The sequence below is a fragment of the Oratosquilla oratoria genome, chromosome 39, assembly GCF_046742065.1.
Source record: "Oratosquilla oratoria isolate Oo_2021 chromosome 39, ASM4674206v1, whole genome shotgun sequence".
NCBI lineage: Eukaryota > Metazoa > Arthropoda > Malacostraca > Stomatopoda > Squillidae > Oratosquilla > Oratosquilla oratoria.
In genome coordinates this window covers 12723309-12738308 of record NC_134815.1, presented here as the reverse complement: position 1 = coordinate 12738308, position 15000 = coordinate 12723309, and the positions used below count along the sequence as shown (strand labels likewise).

The following is a 15000-nucleotide window of genomic DNA, read 5'->3' as shown; positions in this document are numbered from 1 at the left end:
CGTCCAACGCGTTATTTGTCCATCTTAGGGATTTTAACCATTGTATCAATTGGAATGAAGCTAAAGTAATTGTCAAAAGTAATTCTTATTTGAATAGAAACATCATAGAATCCAGTCTGATCAAGAATACATTTGTTAATAAATTAAATTTAAGTCAAGGATTATACAAATTGGATGAATTTATCATAACAAAAATTGTAAACCAAATGTCCGGACACTTGAGCCAATATGGCACTGGGAGAGATCCACCTTAACCTTCTGACTATATATACTTGTCTCTTTTATGTATCTATACCTTGAAAATGTCTGAATAGACGAAAGCGCTCGGTCTCATCTCTTTCATTTACCCAGTGGTTTGTCTGCATATATATATATATATATATATATATATATATATATATATATATATTGACTATATAATGACAAATAAGATTGAAGGTGAATGAAGTAGACGAGGAGAAATGGGAGAATTTTACGCCTTAACGTTTCGACCCGCAGGATCTTGATCACAAAGCTAACAACTCAAACGTAACCGGATATTTTATACACGGACGGGTCATCTTATGGGACGCTTCGGAGAGCTTGTTATTTTATTTGCGTATTCTTTTATTATTAATAAGCTTGTGGCTTTTGCTAAACATATAAAGCCTTCTCTATGGTTAATGTTGTTATTAGTGTTGATATATGCTGGCTCAATTGTCTTCCTTAGTTTCTTGGATGATCCTTTATTTAATACGGTTGTGTTGTTCCAGTTTGGAAGGTGACCATGTTTATCCACATGTATTACTATGGAGTTAGATGTCCTATGGGCTTTTACGTCATTTTTATATTCATAAATCCTTTTATTAAGTCCGTGACCAGATTCACCAAAATATGAAGAGGGACAGCTTTTACACGGGATTTTATAAACAACGCTGTTTTCGTTAGTGGGATTATTGTCGCTACGTGTTACCAAATGTCCTACTTTGCTACCTGACGTCCTGGCTATTTTGATGCCCGCTTTTAGGAGAAAAATGTCTAGGTATGAATTAACATTAGTGTTTGGTACTGTGATATATCTGGTTTCATTATTACATTTATTATCATTCTTATTTTTATTTTCATCTTTACTTTTGTTAATTATTTCTTTGGCTTTCTTTTTCAACCTACATAAGAGACCTTTTGGATATTTGAGTTTGATGAAAGTCTCAGTAATATGTTGTAATTCAGGATCTAGAAATTCTTTACTGAATATACGAAATGCTCTGAGGAAGAAACCCATTATAATACCTGTTTTAGTTCTGTCATCATGTCCTGAGTAGAAGTGCATATAGTCTTCTTTATTGGTGGGTTTCCGGTATACTGAAAATTTCACATTTTTATCTATTCTATGGATAATTGTGTCTAAGAAAGGTAATTTTCCGTTATTTTCATTTTCTGCAGTAAATTGTATATTTTCATTTACACTGTTTAATCTCCTGAGTTTGTTGTTAATGTCTGTATCCTTAGGTACAATTACGAGTATGTCATCAACATACCTAAACCATTTATTATTCCTACCCATTATAGTCATGTATTCTTCTGTTTCGAGTATTTCCATGTATAAATTTGCTAACACTGCAGAAAGGGGACTACCCATGGCGAGGCCAGAATGTTGTCTGTATTCAATATTATTAAAAGTGAAAGCGCCAAATCCTACACAAAGAGAAATTAATTCGAGGTAATCTTTTTTGGGTACGGGTAGATCTTCATTTTTCAAATTATTTACTACTCGTTCAACAGCATTTTGAGTGCCTTTTATTGATACTCGAGTATACAAAGAGGTGACATCGTAGCTGGCTAGTTTCTTGTTATTGAAATCTAAAACTTTTAATCTGTTAATTAGATCCGACGAATTTCGTAGATGTGCATCACTAATAGTTCCTAAAGTATTGGATAAAGGTTTAGCTAAACATTTGGCTAACTTATGAGGTGCACTATTGATTCCTGAAGTAATGGGGCGCATAGGAATTCCTGTTTTGTGGATCTTAGGCAGGCAGTGCATTCTTGGTGGTATAGGTGCTTCTTCAAGTAAGTTTAATAGTTTTTTCCATTTCTCTGATTTCTTTAATATTTTTTTTCGCTTTTGTTGTGAAAGGGAAAAACTATATATACATATATATCTTGACAGCTTAGTTGGTAAGTTACTACGGCACTTGTCATGTGAATGTTGAGTTCGAGTCCTCGGCAGTACCGCATTTTAGTTTCTGCATGTGGCCTCGATTGGGTCTCCCGATGTTGATGGCTTGAAATTAAAGTGCATTGTGGTTGTTAAATATATATATATATATATATATATATAATGATATATATATATATATATATATATATATATAGATATATAAATATATATATGTATATATATATATATATATATATTTTTTTTTCTTTTTTTTTTCTTGTTGACAGACGAGATTGAATAATATTGCTGTTTCTGCATTGTTTATCTTTTTGTTAAGAACTTCAATTTCTCTTGCTAATTTACGGTGTTGGACTGATAGTTTGCTGAGTAGCTGTCCGTATGAGGTTGCAACGTTTCGGTCTTCTCTGGAGACCATCTTCAGGCTAATTGTTTGGGTGTGTGTGTGTGTGATGTTTATATACTATTTTATTTCTGATTGTTTGGATGGTGTCATGTGAAGCGGTCATCCTGATTGGCTGCTACGTAGTCATCAGGAATCACTAGGAGAGGTGAGGTCAGGTCCGCTTGTGGGATGGGAGAAGCTGGAGGTCTATACTGTGTATGTTCATGGTTGGTTTTAATTCTGCTATATAAATTGCTTCAATAAATGCTAATATGCGGGAGTCTCTTTCTCTGTCTATTATTACTGTTCCTTCTTCTAAGTTTTGACGAGTGAGGGAAGTATTATGTTTGGTGTTATAGTGATTCTTTATGGATCCATGTTGTAGGTGGCAGGTCAAACGTCTTGTAAGTTTAGTCCTCATCATTCCAATGTATGTTTGAGACCCACAGTTCTCAACGGTACAGTTATGCTGGTAAATGACGTGATTATCTTGTAAAGACGATGTCGATTTGGGAGGGCGGTTTCTCAGTAAAAGTTGTGACGTCTTTCGGGTCTTGTAGTATATGGTCAGTGATATTTTGTCTTCTGGGTCAGTGGGCTTGACGTGTTTTGTAATTATGTCCTTAATGACTTTTTCATCTGTCTTATATTCTGATGACATGTAATTTCTGTAATATATATTTATGTTTTCTTGTTTTTGTGTGGTAGGTTTGTTGCTTCATTAATTAACTTGTTGCTATACCCATTGTTAATAAGGACTTGGGTAAGTCTTTCTAATTCAGTGTGTGTATCTTTCCATGTAGAGCAGTGTGATATGGCGCGTCGTATGTATGCGTTGATAGTGGAGTTTAAATATCGTTGAGGGCATTCACTTTTACCATTAAGACAGATATTTTTGTTGCTAGGTTTTACGTATACTGATGTGGTGTACTTGTTGTTATATGCGTGTGTGTGTGTGTATATATATATATAAATATATATATAATATATATATTTATATATATATATATATATATATATATATATATACATACATGTATATGTATATATATTCATACATACATATATATATATATATATATATATAATGTATATATGTTCATACATATATATATATATATATATATACATATATATATATACATATATATATATATATATATATATATATATATCCATACATATATACATACACACGAACATGCATACACAGGGCTCTCCAAAACAAAATACTGTACATTAGAGTAAAACTCGTAAACGAGTTCATCACCAACACGTAATCCTCCCCTCCCCTCCCCCCGCCCCTCGTCACCCCCACCCCCTCTCCCTCCCCCGTCCTCTCCGCGTCTTGCAAGCAGGGACCAATATAGCTTTGGCGGCGCTACCCCTTCGCCCGCTCTCCCCGCCCTCCCCCCTCCTCCCTTCCCTTCCCCCTTCTCCCCTCCTCTCCCTTCTCCCCTCCTCCTCAACCTTCTCACTTATGACGATCAGCGTCAACATCTTCATCATATGTCCCTCATTCCCCGTCTCCCTCACTCACTCCCTCACTCTTCCCTCTCTCCCTCACTCCTTCTTCTCTCCTTCACTCCCTCGCTTACTTCCTCTCTCTCTCTCCGTTAGCTGAGGGAACTTTTTGCTCTTTATTCTTGCTGCTACCGTCAGGCGATTTTATTCATCCTCAGTAGTTAAGGGGTTTATGGTCTTAAGGTATGATAGATGAGTGAGGAGGAAAGTCAAGCAGACACCAAAGTGTTTTTCGAAGGTCATGCAAACGCACGCTCAAGCACACACACGCACTCACACAAGCACTTGCATACGAAAGTGCAAGCGGATACGCACACGAACGAAGGCGCACACATACACATACGCACACATAAACACGCACGCACACATAAACACGCACGCACACGAACAAACATGTACACATACACACACGCACACACACAGACACACACACACACACACACACACACACACACACACACACACACACACACACACACACACACACACACATACACACACACACACACATGCATATACGTACAGATACACATACTCATACACATACGCACACACTCACACATAGACATGCATACACATACTCATACACATACGCACACGCACACGCACACACTCACACATAGACATGCACATGCACAAACACACACACACACACAAGCGTGCGCGCACGCGCACAGACAATTATAACAAACATTTACTTTGTTAAATAGAGCAATTTGTCCTATTTGTCTTGGTTAAAGGCAAATAATATCCACCAGGTTAGGGTAACGCGTACATCATAAAAAGAAAGATTTAAAAACAATTCATCAGAACGGTCTGTCTCGATGAACCTTGACTTTCTGCAAAAGATGTTCCAGGAAGACAGACGTCAGAGAGAACCATCTCCCACCCACACCTTCACCTCCATCTTAAAGTGCTGCCCCGAGGGATTGACACTGTCCCCGGACCTGAACCAACCGACGACTGTTCCCCTCTTCCTCCTAGTTCAAGCCGCTGAAGTAAAGAGACTCCAAAGTTTCCTCTTGGAGAGATCTATGGGAGGATCGTTGTCAATCTTTGTGGGGCTGCGGGTTTCTGGCCAGCGAGCCCCGAAGTAACAATGACTATTATTCCTAAAAGGACAAATTATTTTTTTCCCTACATTTATTTCATTCTGGCTCGTAACGATAAACGATTAGATAAACGAAAGAGATTTCGGTAAAAGTGAAGACAACTTAGAGGAGAGACCCAAATGGACCAAAAGAAGGTGCACTGCTGGGCAAAAGACCAGTTAGGACGGACAGAATGGCATACAGGCGAGAGTGAGAGAGGGTCAGAGAGAGAGAGAGAGAGAGAGAGAGAGAGAGAGAGAGAGAGAAAGAGAGAGAGAGGGAGAGAGATAGAGAGAGAGAAAGATAAAGAGAGAGATAAAGAGAGAGAGAGAGAGAGAGAGAGATAGAGAGAAAGAGGGAGAGGGAGGAAAAGAAAGAGGGAAAGGTATATATATATATATATATATATATATATATATATATATATATATATATATATATATATGTATATATATATAAAGAGAGAGAGAGAGATATGGGGGGGGGGTTGATTTATTTTAGTTGGAGACTTCTCGTCTCCTCTCCTTCCCGCCTCTTTTATTATTATCATTATTATCATATATTTTTTGGGGGTGGGGGCTTTGTCTACGAGCATCGAATCGCCAGAGAAAACGGGAAACCCGGGTGGGGGTAGGGGTGGGGCTTCTTCTATTGTATCTCAATCCATTCAAGAGTAGAATGACAATCAACTCATCAATCGGAGGGACATTTCATGCCACCTCCTCCCACTCCTCTGCAGCCTCCCATTGGACACCCTCACCTCAGCACCTGAATAAAATCATCTGGCGTGGGTGAAACAAAAAAAGAGAAATGAAAACTTTCAAGAAAAAGCGACAGTGAACAATCGTCACACGGCGCCCACTCACCACAGAAAAAAGAAAAAGAAAAAGAAATTGCAGGATACATTCGGTTCGCCACAACTTCTTCCTCTTCCTCCTCCTCGTCCTTTTTCTCCTTCTTTCACCCCTCCCCTTTCTTCTTTTTCTTCCCTAATTATCTCTCGCTGAAGGAATGCCAGCCAGTTGAATAGAGTAGCCTGGCGGCCACATGGCCTCCTCCCCTGTACCCCTGGGGTTCCCTCATCATCCTCCCTCCTCCTCCTCCTCTTCCTTCTCCTCCTCCTCCTCCTCCAACCACCTCTCCTTCACAAAGGACTGATAGAGCAGGCATGGGACCACCCTATATGCGTCTTTCCTTCTCTCATCTTTGTCTCCCTCCCCTCCCCTCCCCGACCTCCTACATCCTGTGCACGCGTACTCGTTTGTATACAACCGTTTTCATCGTGCTTACAGTAGGAGTACGTGTTGTTGCTTGCTGGCGACGGGCGTATGCGTGTACATCCGCCCTTAACGCCCGTCTGTGGGCTGGGGGTGCCCCTGGAACCACTCCTTCAGGGGAAGATGGTTTTGTCTGAAGCTGAATGAAATCTTCTGGCGCTCACACAATCCGTAACCGTCAGGGGTATTTTTTTCATCTCTGTGGCGAAGTTGTTGTTATTGCTGCTGTTGTTGTTACTGTTGTTGTTATTGTTATTTTTGTTTTTATAAATCTTATTATTGTCATTGTTGTTGTTGCTGTTATTATCGTTGTCGTTGCTGTTCAGTTGATTAACTCTACTTTGGTTAGTTACTACTAGCCATTGACATCATGCTATAAAACATGTCTTCAAGTTATCGGTAGACGATGTTTTTCATATCTAATCGTTTAAGGAAAATTTTTAGACGTCAAAGATTCAACTTTATGAAAAAGTTGAAACCTCACTCGATGAACTCTTTGGTGTCCATATTAGATTCATATTATGCTTATTCTGGTTGCCGCCAGGCGATTTTATTCAGCTAAGAGTAAGACGGGGCCTGGGGGGGGGAAGGACCAATGCAAGTGTGAGGGAGTTCATCGGATACCAGTGTTCGGATTTAAGACACAAAATATATAAATATATAAATAAAATAAAAATAAATAAATGAATAAATAGATAGATATATAAAATGAATAAATAAATAAATGAATAAAATAATAATAAAATAAATCAAATGATAAATAAACAAATAGATAAATTATCAAATATAGTAAATCTTGCAATGAAAGAAAAAACAACAGTGGAACCGTGTTGGAAAAAATAAATTAATAAATAAACAAATAAATGAATTAATAAATGAATATATTGGTAAATGAATAGATAGATAAATGAATAGATAGATAAATAAATGAATGAATGAATGAATTAATATATCAATGAATACTGTGAAAAATAAATAAATAAATTAGTAAATAAATAGATAAATAAATGTAGAGACAAATAAGGAAATGAATAAATAAGTAAACAAAGAAACGAATAAATAAACAAAAAGGAAAAGGAAGAAGAGGCAGCTACAACATTACTCAGTGAATAGTCAACGTTGTTTTCCCGATGCACAGCAATGTCGTCTGACCCATTTATCTAAATGTCGACATTTCATGTATTCATGTATTGTAATTTCTAAAATACATTTTAGAGCCTTTTAACTCTTATTTTCTACGTATATGTTGAATGAACATTTAGCGGTGTTGGTAAGTATTTACTTCCTTAAAAGCATGTTAATTGCGGCATCATGAATAATATTTTCCAATGTATGGTTAACAGAAAATGGTTTGAATGAATTATGAACTTGTTGACAAAATGTTCTGGTTGCAGGAACCCAGCTGCCAACAACTCTGTTCTGCGAAAAGGGAGATTCACTTCATGCCAATAACTTTAGATTATAAAATTTGAGGTAGAAAAAAAATATAGTACAATTCGAAATCGTCACTTTGTGGTTGAAATGATTCTTCGTCTCCTCGGGTCTGAGAAAGGTAAGACTCCCTTTATGGCTACAAGACGAAGAAGAAGAGGGAGAACATGAAGAAGAAGAAGAAAAGAAGGATGAAGAGGAGAAAGAAGAAAAAGAAGAGGAATGAAGACGAAGAAGACAAAGAATGAAGAAGAAAAAGAAGAAAAAAGAAGAGAAAAAAGACGAAGAATAAGTAGAATGAAGGCTGAGGGGATCGAGATGTTGCCATACAAGTGAGCCATTTTTTGTTATATTTACTATTTTTTTTTTATCTATTTCCTTTTTCTTCTTTTTGTCAAACCTGTTGGGAAGTAGTCTCGAACGAAGTGGAGGTGGGAGAGCTTATGGCTTTTGAAGACAATTACCGGATGGACAACTTTCTATGGTGTCCATCTCACATGCTGGAAGTAGTTGCGGGAGCCTTTGTAAAGGACCAGGCCTGAGTAACAGATAACCAAATGGCTTTTACACCCAATCTTAGGGGGGCATTTTTAATTTTGTTTATGTTGTGTTTTTATTTGTTTTATTTGTATTAACACGACGGTAATGTGTTTCTTGGTGTGTTTTGTATTATTACATTTTTATCTATGTAATTTTTATCTATGTAATTTTATTTATGTAATTCATTAACTGTGAGGGACGGTTTTGCTTCACTTTACGGTTACAATTTCTGGGGTCTGTGACAGTGCATGCTTCACGTGACTTTTGTTCCGCGTGGCGAGTTGTAGTTTATCGTATTGTTGTGGAACGTCACAGCGTGCAGCTTTTACACCCAATCTTGGGGGGCATTTTTCACACTACATTTTGTTTTCTTGTTTATTTTAATGTGAACTCCTTTGTGCATTGTTCCAATTTCTTTGTTCTGTGACAATGCATGCTACGCGTGACATTTGTTCCACGGGGTGCATTGTGGTGCGACCCATCGGCAGCGGGTTGAGTTCTCACAGCCTTCACTGTATTTCTTTATTTTTCTATGGTAAACTCTGTGAATGTTTTTAAGGTAGCATTGCACATTTTGTATTATAGTTTTATTTATATTTTTGTTTTTCATTTGTGTTTTTGATATGTTCTACCGGTGTTGGAATTTAACGGTTACTGGGAAGACCTGTCCCAGTGCACCAGGTATTTATGTACATTTCCTATGGCTACCACTGTATTACCCTGAAGACGAACCCCGGACAGGGTTCGAAACGTCGGAATAGATTGACGAACGTCGAGTCCAGCGTATATTTTCTTCCATAAAATGGTTCCTGGACTCCAGCTATTTTCGAATATATGTATATACACACACACACACACACACATATATATATATATATATGTATATTATATATATATATATATATATATATATGTCTATTATATATATATAATATGTTGAGGAAGGACAGGAGAGGACAGAAGACAGGGGTGAATGGAGAATGTTTGTATATGGAAGATGTTGTGATTCATGAGGTGGAATGGGGGGTGAGGTAGTGTGTGTGAGCAAAATTTTGACGCAGCCCGAAGGGATTTCTCCTCGTCCTCTCCTTTATATGGGGGGACGGAGATGGGGGTCGCCGATTTAATGAAGCGGCCTTGCTGTGGATGTGCTGTGTCTTGCGACACTGCTTCTGACCCAGGGCAGTGGACAGGGTGCAGGGATGACCCGTCATCTAGGAGGTGCTAAGATGGGAGGGAGGGTGGAGGGGTGTGAAGTGTTTTCGGGGATGGAATGGGTGGGAATGATTTTATGCCTTTTCCTTTTTGGCTACCTCCCTAGTGAGGGAGAAAAAGCGTTGGTATATGTATGTATATATATATATATATATATATATATATATATATATATATATATACACACATATATATATATATATATATGTGTGTGTGTGCAAGTGTATGTGTGTTCTTGTGCAAAGAGTGAACGACAACAAAAAAAGAAGACGATGACACGAGAACGTCGCCGAGGGTAATTTAGGGGAAGAGAGAAAAGGCAAGAAGGCAAAATATATATATATATATATATATATATATATATATATATATATATATATATATATATATAAATGAAATAAATATATAAATAAATAAAAAGGAAGCAAGGCTGATACCGATGGGTTTTCAAGTGACGGATCTGTACCTGACATCTTTGGACAACGCTGGGCAACCGTGGGAAGTCGCCGTAGTTATGATATGGCTCCATCACAGACGTGCTCGTTCTATTGGAAAACAAATGCCGGGTCACGGATGTGGATGAGCGCACCTGGTGAAATCAAAGTACACAAAGTCAATCCACGCTCAAAGGAGGAGAGGGTGGACGTCACATCACTGGGAGGAGGGACTGAAGTGAGGTCACATCACAGAAAATGGAGAGACTCTTGTTCGATTTCAGTTTGCGCGCGCGCGCGCGCCTGAGGAGCCTCGCGATTGAGAGAACTCCGCCGTTCCTTGAGCGCCTTTCTTCGTCGGCGTTGTCCTCGGGAGGACAATGAAGGAGGAGGCGAAGCAGTTCGGCCCTCTTGTGTCGTGCCTCGATGGTCGAGGGTTGCGTCGAGCCGCCAAATCGGGATGCTTAGGTCGGGAATTTTCTTTTTTTGTTTTTGTTTCCGGGAACTCTATTCTTAGCAAGAAACAGACTTTCTTAACGTGATCAAGTGAGGTGAACCAAATCAATCCTGTCAATGATACGTGTGACTGAGGATCTGGATGTACGCACGGTGTGTATGTGTATGGACAAACATAAAGGTGTGAACAATTACGCGGATATATGGAAATGTATATTTATATACATACTTAAGCGCACGTGCATACACACACATGTAAACACATACACACACACGCACACACACACACACACACACACACACACACACACACACACACACACACACACACACACACATACACACACACACGCACACACATACACACACACACACACACGCACGCACACATACACACACACACACACACGTACACATACGCACGCACACACACACACACAAAACACATACACAAAACACACACACAAACGACACACGCATATACATACACGCAAACACACGCACACACGAAGACATACAAACATTGCGTGTTATTACCATATGTACACTATATATTGCGTATATCGCCACCACGCGCGTAAGATCATTTGTGACATCACCAACTCTATACGATAATCTATGACATCACCAACCGTACTATGGCATCAATTTGGTTATGGGAGTAAGGGTTGGGAGGAGGCGAGATGGGGACTTTGAAGAAAGGAAGGAAGGAAAGAGGGAAAGACCAATGAACTTCGAGTCTTCTTGAAATTCGAATTCTTAGGATTCCCATCGAGGAGGAGGAGGAGGAGGAGACGAGCTAGCGATGAATAAGGAGGGAGAGGGAGGGAGGGAGAGGGAAGGAGGGAAGAACGTAGTTCGGGAGGGGGGCGAGAAGTGAGTGGGAGTGAGTGAGACAAGGGAAGCAGAGAGAGGGAAGGAAGGAGGGACTTTGGGGCCAGAAAAAAGAGGAGGAATTTAGGGAAGAAGGGACAAGGGAGGGATGAGAGAGGAAGAGAAGGAGAGGGGAGGAACGGAGTGTGTTTAGGGGAGAACAGATGGAGAGGGAATGTATTGGAGGGATGCATACACACACACACACACACACACACACACACACACACACACACACACACACACACACACACACACACACACACACACACACACACACACACACACACACACACACACACACACACACACAAACACATATATATATATATAGATATATATATATATATATATATATAGATATATATTAGAGACATAAACAGACTTGCAGACAGACAGATATATAAATCCATTTCACCACCACCATCACCACTACCACTATCCCCGTCACCATCACCATAATCATCATCATCATCATTATCATCATTATCATCACGTCAATTATGGCGAAAGCAGCCATCATTCTGTCCTAATATTCACTTGACCAAAGCGACGTCGTCCACAGGACGGGAGGCGGTGATTATGGGAAACGAGCAAAATATTTGTGGAAAAACCTTCCGAATATTAAGGAAAAATAGTCTCCCTCCCGCCTACCTCCCCCCCCCCCCAAAAAAAAAAAGTCCAAGCCTAAAATGATCCAACTCCATTTTAATAACGATTCTCAAAAAAAAAAAAAAAACTTACTAATAAGAAACTCTTATCAATTGTAGTAACAATCATTTCTAGTTACGAAATGAATCTGAGCTGCAATCTAACCTAACCTCGTGGTTAGGAAAAACAAAACAAAACACAGTTGCTTGCAGTTTATCCTAAGATTCAAATAGGAAGAGTTAAAAGGTCTTTAGTTTTGACGCCATCCCAATCCCTTACTTGCCACTTCGTCCACCGATTCTATACTCATCTCGGCACTTCGCCCCCAGCCCGCCATCCACACACAAAAGATACCACGTCCTCAAGATATCCTTCCCTTGCAAAATCGGCTCCAGATTTCCTTATAATGTTGTTTCCTTTTCCTTTTTCACTTAGTTCCCCGTTCATAGGAAGGGAGGGGGGAAGGAGAGAGGGAGCGGGGAAGGGTTGAGGGGAAACGGAGGGAGAGAAATGGTAAAGCAATCATTCCTTTTCAATGTTACAGGGTCTACAAGTCCAATCACACAGTAATGATTAATTTCGCCATCTCATTTTCCGCGGTACTTTCGTCGTACCTCTTTTTTTTTTTAATTCTCGACACTTCAACGCTGCTTTGGTCCTTTCAACTTCCATATTCATTTACTAAAACAAATATCCATACATCTTAATTTTTTCTGACCAAATTTTGAGTAAATGAATAATGCTTAGTGACCGCGATTTTTAGAACCTTCTGAACAATTAAGCCAAGTGTGAGATGCATTCGAATACTTTTAAATCTTCCCCAACTTTTTTTATATATCATATTACCAAAACTTGGAGAAGGTTTGCCCTGCGGTATGACGTCACGCCGAAATAGTGCGGATGATTTCGTCGACTTAATGATGGTGACCTCCCTCATCCCTATTCATATATATATATATATATATATATATATATATATATATATATATATATATATATATATATATATATATAATATATATATTTACTTTTCCAGCCTTCACTCACTCACTCACTTTCCAGTCATTTGGATACCATTATTTGGAGTCAAATTTGCTGGAAATGGCATTGATTAATAAAAAAGAATGCAGAATAAATCATCGGATAGAATGAAGTCAGCTACCTGCTTCATTATCCGTCGCCATCTTGGAGGAAGTGACGTAATGTTGACCGTCTTTTACCCTTCGGAACAAACAATGCCGCATTGGGTGCCATTCTTAAATCTACAAGGAAATTCATGTAGGGTCAGGTCAGATAATTTTCGATATTAGTATTTTTTCACAGCAAGGCAAATATTGATAGAATCCAGGGAGGATTTAGATATGTTTTTCTTTTAAAAACTGCATTGGGATTTGAAGATAATGATGGCAATATAATTTCCCCCAGTCCATTCGGTAACTAAAATTGTTGAGAGGATGACTCACGACTGATGTCCAAAGTGATTTGTCTTGACCCAATATTCTGCCAGTCACTGTACAAACAACCTGACTGGGACCTCATGACAAGAATCTTAATTATATCTAAGTGTTACGCACTTATTCCCTTCCTCGTCTCTTTGCACCTATCTGTTGAAGAGGACCACCATTTAATTTACAATTCTTCCGCTTTTTCTTGTCTCTGATACATGGTTTTGTGTTTAGTTTTATGAATATATTATTAAAATTTTTCGCTCTATCGTTACACTCACGACGAAATTTCCTTCATCGTTGTATCATCTCTTCATCCTCAACCATACATACATACATACATACATACATACATACATACATACATACATACATACATACATACATATTTACATACATACATACATACATACATACATACATACATACATACATACATACATACATACATACATACATATACCAAGTTTTTTTTTTTCCTCTTACAAAGGGGGTAGTCAAAGTCAAAAGGCACAATTCCACTCCCACTCATTTCATCCCCACCCACTCCACTCCCATTCACCACCCCTCCCTCCCTCCCTCCATCTTTTATTGGCTCCTCCTGGATGACGGGTCATCCCTGCATCTCAATTCTATTATTCAGTTATTCAATTCTATGGTTGAGGCTCAAAGGCTTTAGCCTCAACCATAGAATTGAATAACCTCCTTACAGACAGATCGAATCATCTGTCCTCATCCTTGGGACGGGAACACCACCAGAATACTCTATAACGTGTCCGCCAGTACTTCTGACCGCTGATAGCATAATCGGAGGCGTGTTAGTCTCGCATGCATTTAGTTATGGGTTCGAATCCTGGACTCCTCTCCAATTCCCAGCAGTGAGCGCTGCCTTCCCTAATAGTCCAAGTGTATAAGGCAAAGGTGACGGCTTCGGCCGCAACTACGCGCCTTCTGGCATAGTCTCCTCATCACCTCAGCGCCTTTACGATTTTTTTTTTCTAAAATCAAAACCTCCTGAAAAGAACCGCAATCATCGGCCTGGCAAACTCCAGGAAATTTTATGAATCTATCAAAGAACTATTTCCGGTCGTTTACATTAATGAATCTATTTTGTCATGTTTGACGCCATACGATCTTATTCAGCTCTGGAGAAACTCCCTGTCCTGAAAGAGTTGAGGGGGTAGTGAATCCCCCTTACTTATCCTTCCTTTCTTCCTTCTTCCCTCCTTTTCTTTCTCCCTTCTTTCTTTCCATCTATCCATCCTTCCTTCCTTCCTTTCTTCCTTCCTTCTTTCCTTCCTTTTTCCCTCCTTTTCTTCTTTCCATCCATCCTTCCTTCCTTTATCTCTCCGGTGTCCTTCTCTTTCTCGTTTTTCGCCTCATGTTTCTCCACTCCTGTCTTTCTTACACCAACACATGTGTTCAAAGAGCTCTTCCTACTCCCGTCCACTCCTGACCTCCACAAACCCTCCTCCTCCTCCTTTTCATCTTGCCCACCAAAGCTACAAGAATATATCTGA

General features: G+C 39.1%; 1 protein-coding gene across 1 annotated transcript in view; it reads right to left on the bottom strand.

Annotated features, from left to right (window-relative positions):
* Positions 1–15000, bottom strand: part of LOC143020111 (sodium-dependent dopamine transporter-like) — a 161352-nt gene that overhangs the window by 42562 nt on the left and 103790 nt on the right. The gene's annotated exons all lie outside the window — the stretch shown is intronic.